The sequence below is a fragment of the Vombatus ursinus genome, unplaced genomic scaffold, assembly GCF_900497805.2.
Source record: "Vombatus ursinus unplaced genomic scaffold, bare-nosed wombat genome assembly UNPS02014810.1, whole genome shotgun sequence".
Taxonomy (NCBI): Eukaryota; Metazoa; Chordata; class Mammalia; order Diprotodontia; family Vombatidae; genus Vombatus; species Vombatus ursinus.
Window position 1 is genome coordinate 41773898 of NW_020954588.1, and position 24328 is coordinate 41798225.

The 24328-nt window shown below is 40.2% G+C and overlaps 1 protein-coding gene across 1 annotated transcript in view; it reads right to left on the bottom strand.

The window, feature by feature from the left end:
• Positions 1-24328, bottom strand: part of RSRC1 (arginine and serine rich coiled-coil 1) — a 405819-nt gene that overhangs the window by 5982 nt on the left and 375509 nt on the right. The gene's annotated exons all lie outside the window — the stretch shown is intronic.

A 24328-nucleotide genomic window follows, 5' to 3' on the forward strand; every position in this document is an offset into this window, starting at 1 on the left:
TCCCAGTGGGTCTGTGTTAATCTTGTGGGAGGATATTTAGTTCTTTCATAAGCTAAGTCCAGTGGGAAGAATTCTCTCTTTATGGTTCATAAACCACATCATGGATTCTGCATTCTAGCTTGTGCTATAAATAAAACGGTGAATTAGCAGTTACCATTTTCTTGGTAATGGCATTTAAAAAATTTGGGTGAGAGCTAGCAATTATTGTCAGATGGCCCATGAAAATAATTTTAGCTTTGATGAAGAAAGATAGATGTTTGCATCTAATAAATCAAGATATTTATTAAGAACAGGCTAAATGCAACCATGGTAGATTTAAAAAAAGAGATGATCTAAAGACAAGCTTAGCTTCAGACACTACCTTTATTTTTTTTTAAAGGCATTTTTAGTTTTGGCTTCTCAAATATTTATGTATAAATCACTTGGTCAGCTACATTGTTTTCTTGGAAATGATCTTAAACAAAACAATAAAAGTTATGTTTATTTTTCTGTATGAAATTTCTCTGCCTACCAAATCTACAAACAGTAAATTTCACAAAGACAATTCTAAGCCCTAGGAGGAATTTTATTTTTAAACTAATCTAAAGCATGGCTGGCATGGGAGGAAGGGGGAGGTGAATTCATTGGCATGGATATTCCGTCCACTGATAAAGAAGGCAACTTGTCTTTTTCCAAAAGTCATCATCTGGTGGTGAATCTTCTGGTCATGACTCTTTGTACTAAGAGTAGCACTCATCCTGTACTTGGAGATTTTCTAGCTCAGACGTACTAGAATCTGCTGGCATTAGGTTTAAAGAGTTCAAAGTCATCTCTATAAGCCACCAAAGTAGAACCTGGGTGGAGGATACCATCCCCACACCGTAATATTGATATATCCAAAGCAATGAATCCATTCGGAGTTACTTTACATATCTTGACAAAACCCTGAGTAGATTTGTAAAGAAATGTCATTACATAATGCTGTTCTACATGACCCAGCTTTTGACTTTTATTAATTAGGGGAAAGTCTTGAACGATTCTTAATTAGCCTGTCTGAGGTCATTTTCTAATCACTAGTGTTGAGATGAGAATTCATAAGGGCTCTCTTCAGACTTTGGGACTATCTTGGAAATGCTGAATGATTTGAATCCATGGTTCTTCTCCCTCTGCTGGGAAAATAAGACATTTTCTCATTTGGATTTGCAAAGTGCTTCCCTAGATGTCAGGGGTGAGATCACAAACAGCTCCTGACAGCTAAAGCTTGTCATGTTTGCGGCTTTAACCCTGGGCACACTCCCAGCTTGGAACACTCATAAAAGCGTCATTGCAGAACTTGGCCAAAGGGACAGAATGCTTAAAGAGATGACAAGGGAGAACATCAGAAGAAAGGCAAGGAGAAAGACGAACAGACAGATTAGAAGACAACAGAACATTATCTTCTTTGTGCTCCTGGAAAAGTCAATTCAGAAATAACAAAGTGACAGGACAGATAGGAGAAGGGTAGATCACTTACCCTAAGACAGGAAAAATAAGCCAGAGAGCCCACAGTCTTTTAGCGTGGAAACAATGGTACCAATAGTAGGAAAGCTTGATAAACACATTTCTGACTAAAAGGGATATCTTTTGCATGAAACTAATGTTTTGGGTTTCCTCAGAGCTTACTTTTCTGTGATCTGAAACCATTTGCTTATGGAACATGCTCTCTATATCCTCAGACACACATCAGCAGTTCTAGCATGGACTGCCTCAAATTCTTGTTTTAACCCTTTGCTTATGCGATGCTTTTAGGAAACATCCATGACCAAAACTTACAAAGACTAATTCTGCCTTTTAGACTATGTTTGGTAAACACTAAAATTCTAGAGAAGGCCAGCACCTGCTGAAGCCCAGGCCTTTAATAAACATCTGTGGCATTGAATGTGTGGAAAAATATGGAAACTTTACAAACTGGCCATCATTTTAATCTTGCGCATAATAAATTTCTTTTTTGAACACTTGTATTAATCAGATATGAACTGATGGTAAAGACAAGTAACACAGTTATGGACAGAATCAAAGTCACAGAAGGTTTTGAGAGTGACATCAATGACATCAACATGGTAAAAATGGACGGGAAGGAAGCACAATCCATTAGTGCACGATACTTTTTGACAAACATATTCTTGGGGGATAAAATGACTTCCATATGTTGTTTGTCAGATGTCAGTAGAAGGGATATGTATTTCATAGTAAAACAAAAAATAATGGAGTCAGAAAGCTAAGAGGCTACGGACAAAAAAATCAATACAAACTCACTGCACAGCAAATCCTTTTACTCTGTTCATAGTGAAAAAAGAAAATTAAATATTTCATTATGTTGTTGAGGCTATTTTTATATAAAAAAAAAGGCTCTTCCTGATTATAGGAAATAAGATAAGGGCCACAATCATGAGTAATTTCAGATAATACAACATTAACACTTGAACTTGTTTTTAAAATAATAACAAATGGTAACATACACTTGGAAATAGTTAATAAAAACTACAGGACTCTAACGCAAGTCTTCATTGTGTCAGTCTTTCTGTTATTTATGGATAGACATCCTGCCTAAGCCAACGGTCCCAAACTGGGCAGCAATGCTCTACTGAAAACAGCAGATGGCATTAGCAGACAAGATGTCACAGCAAAGGAAAAAAAAAGTCAACCAAAGTATTGGGAAAAAGCTCCCTATTTGAACAAATACATACTGAAATTTCAGCATCAAGTGACTCAGAATATTAACATTTAATGAATTTCCCCCAAATTAAACATGATTCACAGAATCATAGTATTTTGGCTACACAGTTATCGAGTTAATCCTCAGGTTATTTTTTTTTTTTTTTTTTGTGCATCCTTAACTATATTGCCAAAATGACACAAAAAAAATAAAAAAAAAAGAAGTTGTTTTTAGATTGAGCTATTACAATGGAAATATCTGAAATTTCTTTTGAGAGTATAATTTAGCCATTAAAAATAGTAATTGGTTTAAATCAATTAGAAAGGTTATTTTTATGTATTTCAAGTGATTTATAAATACTGAGAATGAAATGATAACTTTTATGTTAAGATGGCACTTTACTGATTCTTTTTAACAACTGGTAAAAGTCTGCATGTAGATGGTGTTCTTCACATGGGGTCCATGAACTTAAAAAGATTTTTTCATAATTATATTTCAGTATAATTGGTTTCTTTTACCATCTGATATATTTTATTTTATGCATTTAAAAACACTATTCTGAGGAATCCATTTGCTTCATCAGACTGCAAAAGGGGTCCATAACATAATAAAGGGTTAAGAACTCCTGCCACCACACTTACTTGTATTTAAACAAGTGCTGTACCGTCTTTCAATAAGACATATTCCCAGCTTTCCCCTAAACATATTTTAAGGATCTGTGATTTCATCAGTGTGGCTATTGCCTTTATCAAAACAGATTTCAGGCCTTCCACAACTTAGCAGGTGGTTTCTAGGAGTTTCTGTCTGCAGTCTAGCCATGGGTCTTCAGAAGAGACACATGAAATCTGTCACCAGGCCATGCCTACCCGAGCTCACGTTGCATTAGCCCAACCATAGAGACAACAAAGTCATCATATTCATTCTGAGGCATCTAGGAAAGGTTTAATGGTGGCTCCTTTTCAAAATACAATGTGTTAGCAAAACAAAGCCAAATGCTGAGTAATTGTAATGACAAATTGGTCTTGGGGAAAAGAAACAGAAATGGCTCTCCCTGAGCTTTCTTGAGAAAGGTGTGATGAGATCACTGGGTCTGCTGGTTTGGCAGGAGGGCTCAGTGATTGGTTGGTTAGGTAGCGTATTAAGAAAAGTTGTTTTTGGTCAGTTGTTTCAGTAGCGCCCAACTCTTTATGACCCCACTTGGGATTTTCGAGGTAAAGATACTGGAGTGGTTTGCCATTTCCAGCTCATTTTACAGATGAGGAAACAGAGGCAAGCAGGGTTAAGTGACTTGGCCAGAGTCACACAGCTAGTTAAGTGTATGAGTCCAGATTTGAATTTAGGTCTTCCTGACTCCAGACCTGGCACTCCATCCATGCCACCCAGCTGCTAACTGTTTACACTGAAATGAATTGACTAAAGTAGCACAAACACATTTCCAGTCACTGCCTCTGTTCTAATTCAAGTTTCTTCCTAGGTGATGACAGCTGGTGTGCACTCTATTGTTTTGGTTCTCCTCCCCTATCCTCTTTTGCATTTTTTCACAAGCTCTTTGTTTTGTTGTATTCTCCACACTTGTTGGCATAAACTGTCTCAAAGTGTTCTATTACATCAGTGCCACAATTTACTTAGCTACTCCTCTGCTGTTCGATATTTAGGTTAGTTCTAATTTTTTGCGATTACATATAGTGTTGCTATGAAAATATCTGAACAGAGAGCTTTTTGTTGTCTTTGTTAACACTTTCAGGGTATGCTCCCAACAACGGCATGGCTATTTTTACAACTTCTACAACTTTTCCCATGTACCGCTCCCCAAAAAGGTTCAGCAAGTGTGTAATTCCACTAGTAATGAGTGAGCATAGAGGTTCTTCCACGATTGTCATTACTGAATTCTAATTTTTTTTGAGTTGGAGATGCACGTTTGATAGGTGTGAGGTGGTATCTCAAAGCTGTTTTAACCAGGTTCTGGGGTCCACAACACAGAACTCTGCTACATCAGAAGCTGTGTTTTAAAGAGTTCCCTGTGGTGCTTCTGTTAAGAAGCCCTGCTGTACGTGGTGCTGGAGCAGACTCACCTGATGCTAAATTACCATGAGGTTCCAGTGCACGAGTAAGGAATACTTTTTGTGGCATAAATATCAATACATAGGATCATAGTGTGCATCAAGTTAGCTTTCATTTAATGAAAAAGAAAGCCCATGAATTTTCCTCCCTGCTCAAAGGCTGGAATGCTCTTATGTTCTCCTGAAATCCTGCACTCATCGAGGTACCACTTCCTCCGGGAAGCCTTCTGGGCTGGAAATGAACCTCTCTCTTCCCTGAGTTTTTAGAACAGTATCATTTGAGCTTGGCACTATCACAGCATGATAGAGTGGCGGGGCTGGAGGGGACTTTACAGATCACCTCATCCCATTCTTTATTTTAAGGATGAATCAAACAATCAGCACACATTCAGCACCTGGTTACTCTGGGCCAAGCACCGTGCTAAATCCCAGGGATACAAAGAGAAAACCCAAAACAGATGAAGTAACTGAGGACCCAAGAGACTGCATCTGCTTCAAATCAGTCTGTGGGAAAACTGGAATTCAAACTCATGCCTTCTGCCTCACACAGTGCCATCATCTTTTCCTAATGGTAGAATCGGTAGCCATCATGGGACTTCTGACTATCGGTCATCTTTGCATGTCTTTTCTCCCCCAAATAGTAAATTCCTTGAGATGATAAAACAGATATTGCAGCTGACAGGTTGTGGAGTTGAATGGGACCTCTACTGTAGTGCCTCCTCAAAGCAGGAATCCCGTCTATGATACAGCCAACAAGTGATTACCGAGTCTCTGCTGAAGGCCCCCTCTGACGAGGAACTCATGACTCCTAAGTCAGTTCTCTTCACTTATGGACAGCTGTAATTGGTAAGGATGTTCACCAGCGGACAAACCACATGCTCCCATTAGTAGTCAAGGCTACTGGAAGAAGGCTACCGGCATGCTGGATGGACCCCCTGCCCAGGATGTCACACAGGATGAGACAGCATGGGTGGGTCATGATTGACAACTGCAGGGAATACCCTACATCACTGAGATAATGGGTCAATCAAATATTGCAGTGACAGCAGAATATATGCTTCTATCTCCTGTAAAGTCTTGCTTATGTTAAGCATTCAAAAACATCTGTTGATCAATTTGATGTTAAAGGTTATCTTAAGAAAGTCTTTTAAAATGTAAGGGAAGATGTCATAAAATATAAATTTTATTTTTAGAAAAAACTTAGAGCATATACTGAGATATTTTTAAGGACTTCAATATGGCTAATTCTTCCAGTTTATACTCTAATTATTTTGCTCACAGCTAAAGGGACTGTATATAACTTTCTTTAATATTCCCATGTGAATAATATAAGCTGGGATCTGTCTTTTGGGTTGAGCTATTAAGGTAGGGGGCTTATAATGAAAACTCGTGTGTGTTTTGCGTGTGTGTGTGTGTGTGTGTATGTATGTGTGGTGGCCAGTAATGATAGGTAGAAAAGACAAAAGACTGAAGAAGTAGAGGGAAGGCCAGTGTAGTCACTTCAGTGTTCCAAGAATCTATGATTTTGTTTGTGAGGGTCTTCCCTTTGCCGATACAGACTGCAAACCCTCAGCAACTTGGTGATATCTGACAGCTGCTGTGGCTGAAAGTTCACATCCTGCAGTCCACCTAAAGGTGAACTTAGCTAGCTGGTCCTCAGACAACAGGCTCTGTCAGCAGCTCCATCACTGATGCCCATACACCTTGGCAGGCTGGTAGCAGCTGCCAGACTTGGTTCTCTAGGGGCATGACCTTTCAGTACTCAGAGTGTCTGAGCACCCACACGAAAAAAAAAAGTTACAAAAGCTCCCGTTGGCCTTCTTCGACCTTTTGCAGACTTTAAAAGTAGATCCTATACAGGGTGGGAGCTAAGGCTTAGTGAGGTTGGTCCATCCCACCAAGCGTGTTTCTTTCCCCTTGGCTTTACAAGCGACTATATACATTCTTGAGAAGTGGGTTATGAATGCACGCCTTCATGAGGTGGGGGGAGAGATGGGGAGAAAATCTGGAACTCAAAATCCTTTGGAAGTGAATGTTGAAAACCAAAAATAAATAAATTAAATAAAAAAGAAATGGTTTATGTGGAATGGGTTGATAATCTATCATTGGATTGGTAATAATTAATAATCTATTGTTTCCCAATGGCTAGCTGATGAAACAATCCAACTTCTGAACTCTATGAACAGTTTATTTTTATCTTACACAGGGACAATCATGGTTTCACAAATCTATTCTAGGGTAGGGTCTGGAGGGACACAGACAACTGTGACTGACCACCAAGGTCTGGATTTCCTTTTAACGGCCCAAGTCACAGAAGTCTAATTAAAAAAAACAAGTAAAAGGGCCAAGTACATTTCTGGGGAGCATACAGTAGTAAGTGTAATTTCATCAAATGTAACAAACATTTACTAACCTCCTACTGTGTATAAGACTGTACTAAATTCTGGCAACAAAAAATGAAATGGCCACAGCTTTTCCCCTCAGGGAGTGTATGGTCTAAGTGTAAGGGGGCTGCAGCATACACACAGATAAGCAGAAGGTGATAGGAACAAAGGAGAGACACAGACAGAGTTCTATGGGGAAACCGACGTGGGAGAGAGACTTTGCAGCTGTAGGGTTAAGGAGGAACAGGTATCACATGAGACTGGAAGACAGCACGTATGAATGACAGCAGTGGTGGGAGATGGCAGCTTGAAATAACTTGTGTGGAGTACAGTTTGCAAATGGGAGACATGTGAAATTGGCTGGAAAGGTGGAAACTGGCAGACTCTGATTGTGGTGTACCTCAATAATGATGACGACGATGATAAAGGTAACCGACAAAAGCCAGTGAAACACTTTACTTACACGAGCTTATTTCAGCCCCTCCACAAACCTGTGAGGGAGGGCCTACGGGCCCTTTTGTTCCCATTTTACAGATAAGGAAACTGAAGCCTTTCATTGCTGGACTAAGGAGTCTGCATTTTATCCTGCTGGCAATGAAGGGACACTGAGGGTTTGAAGCTAGGGAGTGACTTGATCAGGTCAGCAGGGTTATTTTGGCAATTATTTATGCGAAGTTGGTAGGAAGACCAGTTCTAAGAAAAAGGGTGACCAGCCTCTGGTAGTGGGAGGAATGAGGAAAAAGGGATGGATGTCAGTGATGCTCAAGAGGAAGAAATGACAAGGCTTGACAACTGAGAGTGTGTGTGTGTGTGTGTGTGTGTGTGTGTGTGTGTGTGGTAAGTGAGGGAGAGGAGAGAGAAGAGTCAAATAGGCTATAGGATTTTGAGCTTGAGTTTCAAGCCAAGGTTTCACTCCTTTCCTTCAGTATTGATACGGATAATCATAATAGAAATATTTAGATTTATAATCTTTATTTTTATAATTGTGGCCTTTATTCACTAGGAGAATCACCCACAACTTTTTTATAGTGACTAACCTAAATTTTAATTCAGTCTCTATTATTCTCTACTCACCAACTGGATGTACAACACCACGTTAAGTAATAAATCCCATTTTCCCTTGACTCTCTCTAATCATTTCTTCTTCTGCAAATCCATTCTGCATTTACACTACACCTCTAATAGAGTAGAACACTGCTGGTCTAATTCTCGTGCTCTTTTGGATTCTGAGTAGGCCTCTGTCCAGAGGGCCCAGTCAGTCCTTTTGTCTGAAAACTTTTCAAAGACAATGTATATTTCACTTAGACAAAATCTCCACAAAGGATTTTTAAATGAATAATTACTAGACAATCTGGACATCATTAAGCCTAGAAACACTTTAGTCTTTGTAAGGATCAATCACTTTGAAATGAGAATTACTTATTTTCTGGTATAGCTTTTGTAATGCATTAACAAAAGCCCATGAAAGCTGTTCTGACCCTGTCCAAGACCAAACAAGAAATCTCACTAGTTCTTTTCCTCCCTTGGTCCTTCTTTTCCCCAATCTTGTTCAGAAAGTCCGAGGTTGCTGGGCCGCGGAAACACATCAATTTTGGTTTGTTTATGCTTTATTCTTAAAGGAGATTTAAGAATAACCTCTCTTTTTCCTGTAAGGAAGTGGTTGATTCAGAATCAAAGGCCACCAAATTATAGGAGAAAATATTGTAATTTTCCCCAGAATAGTAAAAATTGGAAATTTAATGACAAAACTAAACAGACATCTGTTATGCTTTCTTTGTATATCTCAAACTATGTCACATCAAAACTAACTTTTGGGGAAAATTTGAATCGGTTTACTACCATGTGGTCTCCAAACACTTTAGTCCCATAGGCTTGCTCTGTCTAAGCTAGAGATAATGATAACAAATATAGGTTATTAAGTCTAAGTTAATAAAGGGGTAAGAAATAACAAGTCACTTAAAGCTGCTGGGCGTTTTTCTTCTTTTAATAGACAGAATAAAGGAATCTGGCTTGAGTTGCACCACATTAAGAGGGCAGAATACAGACTCTGTGTTGCTGTTAGCTGTCCATTTTAATTCTGGAATTCTTGTTGACTCTAATTAAAATTCTATAGATGGAAGAGTTGTATGTTTCTAAGGCACTAGCAGGGAATGCTGTCTGCCAGCCATCTCCAAACACCCCATAACCACACACAACCAGCCTGTCAGGAGAGCTAATGCAGACACTGCAGGGCACACCACATTTGTCACTGTGGCTAATATCAGAGATACGCAGCTCTTTTTTCTCGGCACACAAAAGCAAGATATGTAATTCAATGCTCAATTTACCCTTGTCTCGCAGGAGATTTTCTCCCGCTAATTGATAGAAATTAAGCCATTAATCAAGCCACTAGCCATCATTCAACCCAGGGAAGATGAATACAAACTTTCATCATAACCACCTTCCCCATTTTAGTGTTCATTAGCATTAATTTTTAATGCAATTATGCTATTCTTTTACGCTGAGCTCATAAATTACTGCTCTTTTGTTGCTGGCTGGCCTTGTAAAATCCAAAGTAATGCTTTGTGCTCTGATCTTAAAGGCAATTACTGGGTTCTTCTATCTTTTATATCTTTGTATCCCCAATAACCTTTATACACCATGAACACTCATAGCTGCATATGTATTTTAAATTTTTGGCATATAGACATACATAGCCAAATATGTCTGTAATAGATATATTGCACACATCAAAATATTTCCACTGTAATTTACATGTAAAGATAGAAATAAAATCTCACTCATTCATGTGGTGTTGATTCAAATACGTTTATGTTTATGTTTAAAACAGCAAGTATTCTTATGATCAAAATATAAATAACTTATTTATTATATTCCTATTTTTTAATAAAAATTAAGACAGCAAAATATTTTCACAATTTAAAGATATTTCAAAGGGTTAAGATAATAAAGATAAATATAAGGCAGCAGTATGAGTTAAATTTTAAAAAAACCTCACTTCTTTACCTTGGACTATTATCTCATGCACATACCTATCCAAAATAAAGCTGTGTTAATTCTTAAAAATCATTGAAATTTTTCTTTTACAATGTATTATTTAATAATATCAGAGAAATATCACATAGCAGTATGCTCACTGTGTACATATGAATAGCTTTGGAGTACTTCTACATAAAGAAATGTGGTATGCTAGAAAGAGGGTCTTGGTTATGACATTTGTTAAGCCCATGACCCTGGGCTTTCAAAGCCTTTATTAAGTGCTTACTATGTGCCACACACTGTGTTAAGCACTGGGGATCGAAAGAAAGGCAAAAAACCAAAACAAAACCCCAAACAGTCCAGGAACTCGAGGAGGGCACATTCTTGGGCGTGGGGGCGGGGAGAGGACAACTTGGAAATAACAAGGTAAGTTCGAGATAATAGAGAGAGAAGACGTTAGGTAACCTGAGAGGGAAAGGCACTAGCAAGCTATGAACTCCCCCCATATACCCAACAAAGCACTGGTTCTATATGCTTTTAAGCGCAAAGGAAAGAAAAGCCTCTTTTTATTTTTTGGCTTCCCTCCTGTATTATTCAATGAATACCCCAGCCTCCTTTTGGGACTAGCTGGAGAAAAGGTTTGCCTGCATCTCTCCTCTGAGGTCTCACAGAATTATAGATTTAGAGCTAGAAAGGTTTTTAGAGAACATTAAATTCATATTTTTTTACAAGTGAGGAAACTGAGGCCCCAGATGTTAACCAACTTGCCCAAGGTAAGAGGGAAGTCACAAAGCTGGGATCTGCGCCACGCTCCAAGACCACTGTTCCTTCCATGACCCCTGGCTCTCTATTATAGCTACAGAGACACGTCTCTTCTCTACCCCACGAGATGAGAAGCTCCATGAGGAGAGGGGCCAGGTCTCCTCTGTAGACCCTGGCTCTCAGGAAATACTTGTTGAATGAATGCTGTCTCCCTTCAAAAATGATGCAATAAGCTCTTCCTGGGGAAACTGTGATAAGAAGAGCATTACTGTAGGGATATGGCTGCTGGGCTTGCCCTCAGCACTCTTCCCTTTCGGAGCTGCATTTTCAGTGTTGTCTAACATAGTAGGAGGTGACAAAGAAAACCTTAGGCAGACCTCCTTTCCCATCCTCGCTTGCCTATGGCTGCCAGATTCCAGTAGGCTCCTGAGAGCCTAGCAGAAACCGGCTGAGGGGAACCTTTCTGTTCCCTGTCCTAGCTCCCACTGCCCAATTCCCATCGGGTGCTGGACATCTCCTCTCAGCAGGATGCTGACTCCCCGCCCCCCATCCTCACCTCCTCTGGAGGTGCCCCAGAACTCTACTACAATGCCATCAGCAGGCCTGCTGTCCTCTTCCCAAGATTACTGGTGGGGAGACAAGGTTGCTTACCCTCACCCCATATGCAGCGAGTCACCGACCACAATCCTCGTAAAATGGCGACATCTGCCTGGTTGCTATAACCTACAGGCCCTTATTGGAGCCATTTCATCTGCTCAATAGCTGAAGCCCTTATTAAGTCCTTCCTAAGTGCCAGGTGCTATACTAAGTGCTGGGAATACAAATGTAAGCATCAAAAAAGACAGCCCTTGCCTTCAAAGAGCTTACATTCTAATGGAAGAAGACACAGAGAAGAAGATTAAAAAGGAGGTCGGGGGAGAGGGAGAAGATCCCCATGTGGGGGCATGGTGGATATAGTCCATAATGTCACAAGTGAAGTCTGGAAGAGAAGGAAGACATGGCTGGCCTGGGCCTTTCATGAAAATGAAGGTTCTGAGAGGAGCTGCCTGACAGGGGAAGGGGCTAAGCAAAGGGGAGGAAGTCCAGAGAGTCCAGGTGGGACCGGAGTCTTGCTTTACTATTTATATCCCTATCTCTTAGCACAGTGCTTGGCGCACAGGACATGCTGAATAAATGCTTTTCCATTTTGATCCACAATTATAGCAGCTGTCATTCAAAGAGATCGTGAAGATACTGATTTAAGCCATTCTAAGAAAACTTCCAAATTGGAGGCAATGTAAAATGGTCCGATTCTGCTCCATGTAGCCTTTTACGACAACATCGTCCTTATTTAACTTTCATTTGCAAGAGAAATTGATTTTTTCGGCTTTGATTCAGTGGGCCAGTTGACCTCTAAAGGGAGGGAAAGTGGCCACCTGAAGCACACTGGGAAGGTGCTTATGTGATGACTTTGCTTTCGGGGATTGTTCAAGTTCAGATGAGTCCCAAAGCCTAACAGGAGAGGCTCCATCTATAGATACTTCTGCCTTTCGGGTAAAAATCTTGGCTAGGAGGTTCAAAGTCTTCAAAGGGTGGAGAATTCTATGTTTCTAGAAACCAGAATTAAAAATCTGATGCATAATAACATATTTTTGTCTTCGTCCTTTCAATAAGTTGTGTATCATTGTCAACTATCAATCTTCAATGGATCTATGGTCACATTTCTGTGCATACTTCTTTTAATGATACAGATCACAAACCATCTACACCTCATCCTATGGGACTTCTTGTCCATGTCCTCTCATAAATTCAACCCAGACATAGAGCACATTCTCTTAATAGAGATATGCTTTAAAAACAGAATTTTATATTTGAAAGGGACCTCACTAGCCAATAAACAAATTTTTTAATTATTGAGATGATGGAAGATTGCAGGAATCTCTCTTTCAAGACCAAACAAAAGATACAATATGAAAACTGTATTTTATATGAGATTATGAAAATCAGAAAGAAAATTAATAAATACTACAAACATTTTTTTTTAAAATGAAGAGGATGTGTGCAACAGAGCAGTAATGTTGTAAGAAAAAAATAAACTGCTCCATCTGAACCAGCCATAACAAGTCACGCTGATATTGAGGAAAAGTTATTACAGCAGGAAGGACAAAGAGAAGTTCACTGGAAGAGAGGGCTGAGGTCAATCTTCCTAAAATTAAATAACTTTTAAAGTAGTAATAGACCTCATTTAAAAAGCCTGGAAGTTCACTCGCCTTCCTTTTAGTGATAATGGAATGGAGAAGCAAAACAGGACTTGAGAAAGATGGCACTCTGTACTGCTCTAAAGTGGAAGCCCCACTCTGGAAGGAGAAGTTTTAGATCACAACACATTTATCAAGACTCAAATCACTAACCTTAATTACATAAAATATCTGGATGCATTTGATCAGACAATTTGGTTTAGAGAATAAAGTTGTCTTAAGGATTAGCAGAAAACCCCAATGAGGCAGATTATAAAGGCATCAACACTAGGAGTACCCTAGTGACGGTGTATATCATGCCTACCAAGTGAAAAAACATCTTTACTTAGTTTTCTTTTGTGGTTCTTTGAAAAGAACAAACAAAAGCTAAATAAAATACTTTATTGTCTGAACTCAATTTTGGGTGCCTTAGTAGTCCTCTTTGGGCAGTTATGTGGCACCGTGGATAGGGCATAAGGCCTAGAGTCAGGAAGACCTAAGTTCAAATCTGGCCTCAGACACTTAGCAGCGGTGTGACCCTGGGCCAATCACTTAATCCTGTTTGCTCAGTTTCCTTCATCTGTAAAATGAGCTGGAGAAGAAAATGGCAAAGTGCTCCAGCATCTCTGCCAAGAACACCCCAAATGGGGTCATGAAGAGTCAGACACAACTAAAACAAAACAACAACTAGTCCTCTTAGGTACTTCATGATATATATGCTGATTACTAATAGGTTACACGAATGAAAGTTGTTCCACACATAGCACTCAATCTATTGTAGGTTTATTCAAATTTTACTAGTTATGCCCTTTGAACACTTGGGATTTTTATAAAACACTCAATCATCAAAGTATTTTATAAACACAAAACTCTGTAGTGGCTATGAACAATAAAGATAGATTTATATTTTTCAAGTTTGCCAGGACTAAAATGGGATCAAAATTATTTTAAAATACACTGAATCTCTCTGGAAATCCTTTGTATTTGTAGGCAAACAACAAAGGACCAGATGCTTCGGTAAGAATCCAGATAGCCTTTGCCATCTAAACCTCTACTACATAATGTCTTTGTTCAGAAGGAAAGTATATCCTCCAACAGGAATTTTCTTTCATGAAGAAATTTTCTTTTCTGTCAAAGCATAAAATTTTTTTCTGAGTATTTTTTAAATTTCAATTAAAAAATTAAAATAAGATACATTAGTGAATAAATGTGGTGTAGACTCTTTGTCTAGGCTTGGGCTTTGATCACAAATAGTACCATGTAATATAAATTTTATTTCAAGAAAAATTTTAAAATGAAAAATATGATTTTTCAACTTTCAAATGCATTCCATTCTTTATGTACTACACCAAAATTTAAGAAAAAGAAACCACTGTTAGAATGCAAAAGCCAGGCTTGAAAATAGTTTTCAATAACACGTTAAATTAACTCCCCACGATTTGATCTGGTCCACAAAGTCTGCACTGATCACATTTATCAGCGCTGTGAGATTCATGCGGTACTCTACAAATAAAGTGCCAGATAAATGGGGCCCAGCCTACGGACGGAGCGGGGCCTACTGCCAAGATCACTGAAGCTGGAGCGAGAGGACCCGAGTTCAGATCCAGGTTCTGTCACCTCCTATCTAGCTGGGTAGCCTCAGGCCAATCACTTTCCCTCTCTGGGCCTCAGTTTCCTCATGCGCAAAATGAGGAGGTTGGATTAGACCACTGGTAAGGTCCCTTTCAGTTCTAGATCACAGGCCACTGAAGACTACTGGCTGCAAAGCTCCATTTTATTTCCTTTGAAGGTGTGGCTTGCTTAATTCATTCAGGTTCTGCTTATGATAGGAAGGGTGACATCAGATGGAAGCCCAAAGCAGGAAGCAATTTTAGAGGGATTTTTTGAGGATCTATGAGGGTTCTGGGGTATGTTCTCCAAGTTGGAGCAATTCAATAAGCTCAACAAATGACCTGGAGATATTGATTCTTTAACCTCTCAGTTTAACTTACTTACAAACCTTAAAGCACATCTAATGTGAATTACCACTACTACTACCACCACCACCACCACCACCACCACCACCACCACCACCACCACCACTCCTGCTGTTCACACATCCAAGATCACAGAACTGGAGCTATAATGAATCTTAGAGCTTATCTACTCCCAAAGTCATCATTTTACTAAGAAAACTTTGGGCCAGACACAGAGTGACTTGCCCAAGGTCTTACAGAAAGGTAGTTATGGTGCAGAGAGAGGATTTGAACTCTAGTCTTCTGACTTAAAATCTCACATCCATTATACCATACTGCCTCTTAATTGGTCAAATAAGTACTATTAGTGCAGGACTAGTTTACAATTCTTAACAGAATATTTAGGCATATATGCCACCCCATATTGCTGAGTCCTTTGTAGGTAATTAGTTTAGACAACTGATGCTCGGTCACAGGAGATTTTCACTAAGAACATGACCAACTAGAACCTCTAATCTTTGGTGGATAATCCAACATTATGCATCAATAAAAGTCTTTTTTTTTAACTCTTTCTTACATTTTACTTCATACTCAAATGATGAACACGAAGATAATAAAGTGGGAAGCCATTTAACGGAATGGGTACAGAATCTGGATCAGATGATTCATGCTTAAACTCAGTTCTGATGACCTTTGCTCCGTCTGGGCTCTCCTACTCCTCCTTCTGTGATGTTGGGTAAGTCACTAACCCATCGGGTGGTAGTTATTCTATTTGTCTAATCAGAAGTCTGGCTACATGATTTCTCAGGCCCTCCTCACTCTGAATCCAAGATGCTGGGGACCCTAAAGAAGGCAGCTAGATGTGTGAAACAGCAGGTGAGATTTAGAGAGGGGACGCACAATAACGAAAACAAGTGTTCGTTCTCAGGCCAGTCATCTCACATTCCCTCACCAGTGCCGCTCTGGTCCAGTGGATGCCAACGGCTCCACAGGCTTTCAGTCAACAGTAGGCTGAGACCTGAGCTGCTCTCCTGCCCACACGGGGGTACCGAGGAAGAGTCAAGTTGTGTCAAAAGAAGATCGGCACACGGATGTCTGTTTAGTTCTATTGGTTACTGCCAATCTTGTGTAGGCCTGCACTTTCAAGGGCATCATTACAGAGAATGTCATCAGAGATATTCCATTAATAAAGAGTTTTTTGCATAACTCTACAGGCTTATTGCTTGCTGGGTTTCAACAGCTTGGCAGAACTGTCTTCTCTCTTTTCTCCACTTCTCTCCACTCTCAACTATACTTTTGCTGTTTTCTGATCCAGCTTAAGAACGTGGAGAAGATATTGGTCCTGGAATCAGGAGAGATATAAATTCAAAGCCTGTCTTTGACACCACTTGTGACACTTGTGAACAAGTCATTTAACCTGTCAGAGTCTCAGTTTCCCCACCTGTAACATGGGGATTGTAATGCTTCTAGGACTGACTTTGTGGAGCAAATGGGAGGTTTGAATAAGAAACCTCTACAAAGCGCTACGTCACCTAGACTACTACCTGAGTGCCTGCCTCCCAGAAAAGAAAGCAAGGAAGTACCTTGCACACCTTACAGTGCTATCCAGTGGTGTATATATATCTAGTGTTATCTGACACAAACTCTCTAGTTTTCTAGAATCCTCTTCCCCTTCAACTGCACTTTGGGTATTAGTTTTCCCTCTTCTGACACATTTTATGAATGGCTATGGAATTCAAGTCTTCTCTAAAGGCTTAAGAGGAAGAGTTAGATATTCCCCTAAAATGGGAATAATCTTTGAATTCCCTATTTCATTGGACAGAGAGGGAAACACTCTTTGGAAACTTAAAAATGCAACAGAAATGTGAATCAGTTCCATTACCTTTTCAAAGGCCTTACTTAAAAGTTAATGTCATTTCCCTCAATGGTATACTCAGATCGTTAAAACCAGAAAGACATGCCCCTTATTCAGTGAAAATAATTGCAATAAAACTTTAAAATTGGCTCACAGAGGAACAATTATTACACCGTTTTGGGGCAAACAACTTGCCTGTAGCTTTGATGCTTTCATTTTTTTGCTCTGTGTTAGCTCCAGAGAGCTCATTTCCTGTGCACCTCTTTTTGCCTGTGCTGACCTTCTCCCTACCCCTACAGTCCACTCCGCCCCACCCCCCCCATTCTTTTAAAAAAGATTCCAAAGTGACAGCCAGGTGTAAACAGTCTACACATAGTGGTAAAATTCTGCTTCCAGCAGAGTATCTTTGGTCCACTTGCCTGCCATTTCTAATACCTTTGTTCAGAAGGTTCAGGCCCATTCTCATAGGGCAAGATGTCCCTCAGTTTCCATACTCATTCTGCAAAAAGGTACTGACAAACCAGCAGAACATAATTTGGGCTCACAACCAAACTAAGCCAAAATCCAAATTTAAGGGATCTGCATTTCACCATTAACCTCCTAGTACAGAGGTACTTAACCCAAAGGTTACAACTACTGAAATGAAGACTGTTTGCATCTGAAATCCAGGAGCTGATGGTGCTAAAGAACTATCCCTTCATTAGCCCCCAATCCCAGTTCTGATCCCCTCTGCTACGAGTGCCCTTCTCACCAAATTAACTTATTTCTGTTTTACACGTACTTAGAGGTCAAGAGTTCTTAGCCTGGGGTCTGTGAACTTGACATGATTCTGAGAAGGGGTCCCTAGGTGCCACCAGCCAGCCAGAGAGGTGCAGGACATGACAAAGTTTAAGAATACCTGCCATAGATATGTGTGTTGTCTCCCCTGGCCAGACTGTCAGCTGGTTGAGGACCGTCTCCTTCTTGTCTTTGTATCTTCTGCACCCAGCCCACCTCCTGGAATGCATATACTTGGTGAACATCGATTGACTGGGTTGCAGAGATTTATACAGTCTGAGCACAAGAGCCAGAAGAGGGCTACATAGAAGCAGCTGCTATGACTTGGATATTCTGGTGTTCCATATCCTCTCGTGAGAATTTTTTTTTTTTACCAGATAAAAGAATCTTATTGTTTTTCATTTGATTTTTACATTCTCAATATCTAAGCACAGGGTCTGACACAAAGCAGGCTCTTACTGTTTACTCATTTGATTTCTGTATCCTAGAGTTTGGTCTGATCATAGAACCATGTAACCATGCCTACACTTCCTATGGCAACAGTCACCACTTTGGATGTCAGGTCATTTGTCCTGCCATTGCCGACTACCTGCTCCTCCCCTGGACCAGCGCAGTCCCTACAAGAACTCTAGAGACAAGGCCCTCTTTCCCTCCCCTGTTTATCCCTTGAGCTCTGAAGCTCAGTTTGTGGCTGTGTTGTTTGATCAATGAGCGTTGAGTGAGTGCACACTCCAACTCATTCTATCTAGATCCAGACCATGATTCACATCCCATCCACCCATCTTGTCCTCTGCTCTGCCATAAGACACATGGACTGATCACCTTCTCCCACCTTCCAACATATACAATTTCCACCTGTTGCCCTGGGAACAGTAATACAACCAAAAGGATCATAAATGTGAATGGGGTTGGGGATGGGAACGTTACTATTGCTTCTGGAAAAGGCATGGCAACTGACTGCCCTGTGGCTTCACTAATCAGTCGTCCTGGGACTCTGCGGGCACAAACCCCCTGCCCTGCTCACCCTTCCCCATCATACGTTCTCTCCCCCATCTACCCTGACAAGGTGAACTCGTCGAAGACACTTTGCTGGTGTTTGTTTGCCCAGGGCCTCGGAGTGCTTGGCACATGGAAAGAAGATGCCCAATCGCTTCTCATTCATTTGTCACTGGTTATGTCTATCTGGGGCCGCAGATGCACTTGGTGCCATAAGCCAAAGGCAACGTGTGTCTATATGCTCGTGTTTGTGAAGTCAGTTAATTTCCTTTTCCCTCCCTTTAAGGACTGAGCTGTAGCATCAGAGGCCCTGGGTCCCTAACGAAGACAATGGTGTTTCCTGTTGCTTTATCAATGGGTATCATTAATTACGTAGCTCAGTTAGGAGTGAGAGCTGTGCTGCTAGTCTTCAAGTCCATTGGCTGAAGGCAGGCAGAGTTGGCAGCCTGGAGTCAGATGATCTGCACCTGCATTTCAGGTCTGCTACTCATTGGCACGAGCCTTTGGCCAAGTCCTTTATCCTCTCCAGGCCTCAATATTCTTATGTACAAAGAGAGGGCACAGAATAAGATGATCTCTACACAGCCTCCCAATGCCGGCCTATCCATGCTGTGATCTCATAACCCCTTCCCTCAAATGAGATTACAGAGGAAAAGCATTTTGCAAACCTTCAAGTGCTCTCTAAGTGAGAACAATTATTATTCACTCACCTGTCATTGCAAATGAAATTCTTGCCCATTCTTCTGTGCTAAAGCAGTCTCTACAAATTACCCATTGACATGAAATGCAGTTACACTGGAGGGGTTACAAAGCAACCTGGCAGAGGATGAGGCCCAGTGGTCTCACGGGGTACACAGGGCCAGTAAATGTTAGGATGTGCAGTTTGGCATGGGGGAGGAAGATCGGAAGAACTGGGATGTGAAGTCAGAGGACATGGGTTCAGTCTCTAATTTGGCTGGGTTTGTGTTGATCTCAGCCAAATCGTTTTAACTCTCGACATAGTGGAGATGTCTAGAGAGTCAGAGGCATAGCCAACCTGGACCCGTCTTCAAAATGGAGACCCTGAGAGGAAGTCGCCAATCGGAGAAGGGGGCTGGAGGCGTGGAGGATGATCCAGGAAAACTGAGACGTGACAGGCAAGTCTGGACAGTCAGAAGCAGAATGAAGTAAGGGGAATGAAGCACGGCTGGTCTGGGCCCCTCCCCAAAGTCGAGGCCCAGGGAGGAATTCACCAATGACCTAACAGGGCCAGAGGGGATATGCCAGGGGGAGAAGGCAGTTTAACTAATTCCTCACTTCTTTACCTCCTCTTCCCCAACCTACACCCTCACCACACACACATTGCAGAGAGGCAATGTAACCATGAAATTTGGTCCTCTAATGGCATCCTACTAAACAGTTTTAATACTTCAGAATATTTACTATTAAATTACTATTCCTTCATTAAAGGCTTTGATCTTAAGAAAAACGATTTTGCTACTGTATATTTCAGTAATTAAAAAAAGTTTAAAATAATGCTTTTTCTTTAAAAATTAACCTTCTAATTCATGAATAATGATGGGTCAATTAGGTAGATAGAGTGCCAGGCCTAGAGTCAGGAAGACTCCTCTTCCTGAGTTCAAATCTGGCCTCAGACACTAACTAGCTGTGTGACCCTGTTTGCCTCAGTTTCCTCATCTGTAAAATGAACTGGAGAAGAAAATAGCGGACCACTCCAGTATCTTGGCCAAGAAAACCCCAAATGGAGTCATTAAGAGTGGGATGCGACTGAAAATGACAGAATAACAATTTCCAATTGGTGATTTTCAGTCTCCCCTCTATTTGAACTGTTGTGTTTAAACACAACAACAATCTCACTTGTGTCAAATAAGCTCCATTACGCAAAACAAATCCACATATCACTCATGTCCAATAATGTATGTGCTATTTGGTATCTCATGTTCATTATTTCTTTGTCATGAGGGGTGGTGGTGGTGGTGGACTACTTTGTTATTGGTCCAGGGAAGTTGGTCAGTCAATGCATTGGTCAGAGTTCTTAAGTCTTTCAAAGAAATTTTTCTTGACCATGAAGTTACTGTATAAACTGTTCTCCTAGTCCTGCTCATTTCATTCTGCATCAATTCATGCAAATCTTCCTATGTTTCCCTGAATTCATTCCTTTTTTCATTTCTTACAGCACGGAAATATTCCATTACATTCAGCTGAAATTCTATTTCCTTCAGAAGGCTTTCACCAGCCCCCAAGCTATTAGTACTTTCTTTTCTAATGTAACAACAGTTAACATTTACATCAATCAATCAGTATTTATTTATTAAGTGCCTACTATATGCCAGGCTCTGTGCTAAGTGCTTGGGATACAAAGAGGCAAAAGACAGTTCCTGCTCTCAAGAAGCTTACAGTTTAATGGGGGAGACAACAAGCAAACAAATATACAAAAAATATGGAGCAAGATATACACAAGATAAATAAGAAGCAATTAACAGAAGAAAGGTACTAGAATTAAGAAGGGTTAAGAAGGCTTCCAGTAAAAGGGATTTCAGTTGGGACTTGAAGTCAGGAACTCAGTAACTGGAGTTGAGGAGGGAGAACATTCGAGGCTTGGGGGACAGGCAGAGAAAATGCCTGGAGCTGAGAGATGGTGTCTCGTTCATGGTACAATCAGGAGTCCGTGTCACTGGATCGAAGAGTACACGGTAGGGACATTTGACATGTACTTACCGTACATTAAATGTAATTTGATTCTACTTGATCTTTACATTCTGTATACAGCTAGTTATTTTTGTGTATTCCTCTCCCATCAGTATATGAGCTCTTTAAGAGTTGGGACTGTTGGGGCTTTTTTTTTTTTTGGCATACCCTGCACTCAGCACAGTTCCCAGCACAAAATAAGCACTTTATAAATGTGTGTTGACTGATATACTATAATTTGTTAAGGCATTCCCCTAATTGATGGGTATTTCCTTATTTTTCAGTTTACTGTTACCATTAAAAAGTGCTGTGTTAAATAGTTTGTACATAGAGGATTTTTTCCTTTTTCTTTGATCTCTTTGGGGCTAAGTAGTGTATCTACCAACAATAAAAGTATACTTGTGTCTATTTTCCAGAAGCCTCTCCATTTCCCATTTTTTCCTTTCACTTTTGCCAGTTTGATAAATGTGAAGGGGGAACCCCAGAATTGTTTTAATTTTCATTTCTATGATAATTAGTAATTTGGAGCATTTTCTTTTGGATGCAGGTATTGCGAGATTGTTTCTTCCCCTGAGAATTGCCTTCATTAAAGACTTTCACATATTTTGACCATTTATCTATTGGAGAATGGCCATTATTTTTATATATTTGAATCAATTCCCTATATATGGATACCTGACCTTTACTGGAGAAACTTGTTGCAAAGATTTTTTCCAAGTTAACTATCTCCCTTCTAATTTTACCTGCATTAAATTTACTTGTTCAGAAGTGTTTTTATCCCTCATTTAGTCAAGAATTATTCCTCAATCTACAGCTTTGAAAGTTTTCTTCTCTGCTCTTCTAATTTGTTTATGGAATGACCTTTTATATTTAAATCATGTTCTACTAGAAATTTACTGTAATATATAGTGTGAGATATTGGTCTGAATTGGTCTAAACTTAATTTCTATCATATTGTTTTCCAATTTTCCCAAAAGTTTTTGTTGAATAGTGACTTTAACAAAGTAGTTGGAGTATTTGGAGCCTATTATCTCCTGAGGTAGTGCATTCCACTTACGGACAGCTCTAAGTGCTAGAAATCTTCTTTCAAATCAAGCCTAAATTTGCATCTCTGTGACAGCTCCCCATTGCTCCTTGCTGTGTCCCAATGCATCAAGTGGAACCCCTCTTATCCCATCAACCCTTCAAATACTCTGACAAGAACGATCATGTTCCCTGAATCTTCTCTCCAGATTAAACACCCTCAGTTCATTCAACCAAATGTCATATGACATGGACTCAAGGCCCTTTACCATCCTATCTGCTCTCCCAGAAATACCTACTGCGAAAATAATGTCAAGCTTTCACAAGCTGGCTCCCACTAATTTTTCCAATTATATTTTATGTTACTTCATGTACTTTATATATTAAAGGCCTAGCTCTTCCCAGATCTTGCCCTACTGTCTCTGGCTGTAGCATGCTAGTGCCTTTCTATGTTATTTCTAGTTTATTCTGAATGTAGCTTTTTTGGGTACATAGTTGTTTGCATGTTGTCTCTCCTTAGAATGAGTTGCTCAAGAGCAGAGAAGGTCTTTTTCATTCCTTTGTCCATTCCATTCCTTTCCATTCCTCCCCAGAGCTGAGCACAGCACAGCACATAAAAGGCACTTAATAAATGTTTGTTGAAATTCTTTTTCTCCTTTTAGGGTTCAGCACAGGCACCATTTTTTCTATGAAGTGTTCCCCAACTGAAAGTATTCTTTTCCTCGTCAAGTTTTTCCTACAGCACTTTGTCTGAATCCCACCTTTCTGATCATGCTATTTTGTACTATGACAATCTGTGTATGCGTATTCACCTCGTCAAGTTTTTCCTACAGCACTTTGTCTGAATCCCACCTTTCTGATCATGCTATTTTGTACTATGACAATCTGTGTACGCGTATTCACCTTGACTTATTTGTGTCTCTACCAGCTAGCACAATGTCTTGCTTATAAGCAGGTGCTTAATGGATCTTTGAATTGAATCTGAATGTAGATGGAATAATGATACAGAATTACGAAAGTAGGCAAGAAATATTACAAGAGGGGTGTTTAAAAAACCTATTTACTAGTAGCTTGAGGTCCCTTTTGCAAGATATAGCTGGACATTCTTCATTAATTACTACAGACAAGAAGTATCTGTTGGCTTCACTGAGACGAACCTGACCAGTCTATCAGAATTTCTGTGTCTCTTCCTGAAATGCTTCAGATGCCAGGACACAAACTTCAAATATCTTCGTAACGGTGCATAATGAGCCCCACCAGGTGAGATGACCACGTGGCCCATAAAAAAATGCATGTGGGTACATATTGACATCAGTCCCACTAACTCCTTTACTCTCCTCTCCCAGACAATTCTTTAGCCAGACCCCGGGGGTCTGAAGGCTCTGCTAGTGGAATGCAGGCTCTATGCCAGTACTATCAAGCTGGAAAGGCTTTGGATATTTTTCTAGGACTGGATTCCTCTGTCCAGCCTGGCTCAGGGCAGAGAGGCTCATCACAAACAGGTGGGCAGCCAGGTGGAGAATTCTTTGGTCATGGCAATGAAAAAAGTAAAACTACCAAGCCATCTTCAGTCCTGTTTCCATACCACATCTTCAGTGATGTTGGCAAAGCACTGGAAAGTCTGGCATAGTGTATTAAGAATCATGGAGTCTGAAAACTATCTATAAACATGAACTGAACTATTGCTACTTAAGTGTGGAATTCAATATACTGCCAGAAGTGAGTCACATCAACGCTAACATTTCTTACTGTCAGTGACACCAGAAGCCAAGAGAGAGGTTGCCACTGAACAGAAGGATGGCTAAAGGGTTTTCTTGGAGAGGCAAATAAAGAAGTTGGTGGAAATGATGTAAATATGTACCCGATGCAGTTTTATGGGACACATGGCCACCTTACCTAGCAATGCTCATTACGAAACACCATGAAGTTATTCAAAGTTTACGTCTTAGCATCTGAAGC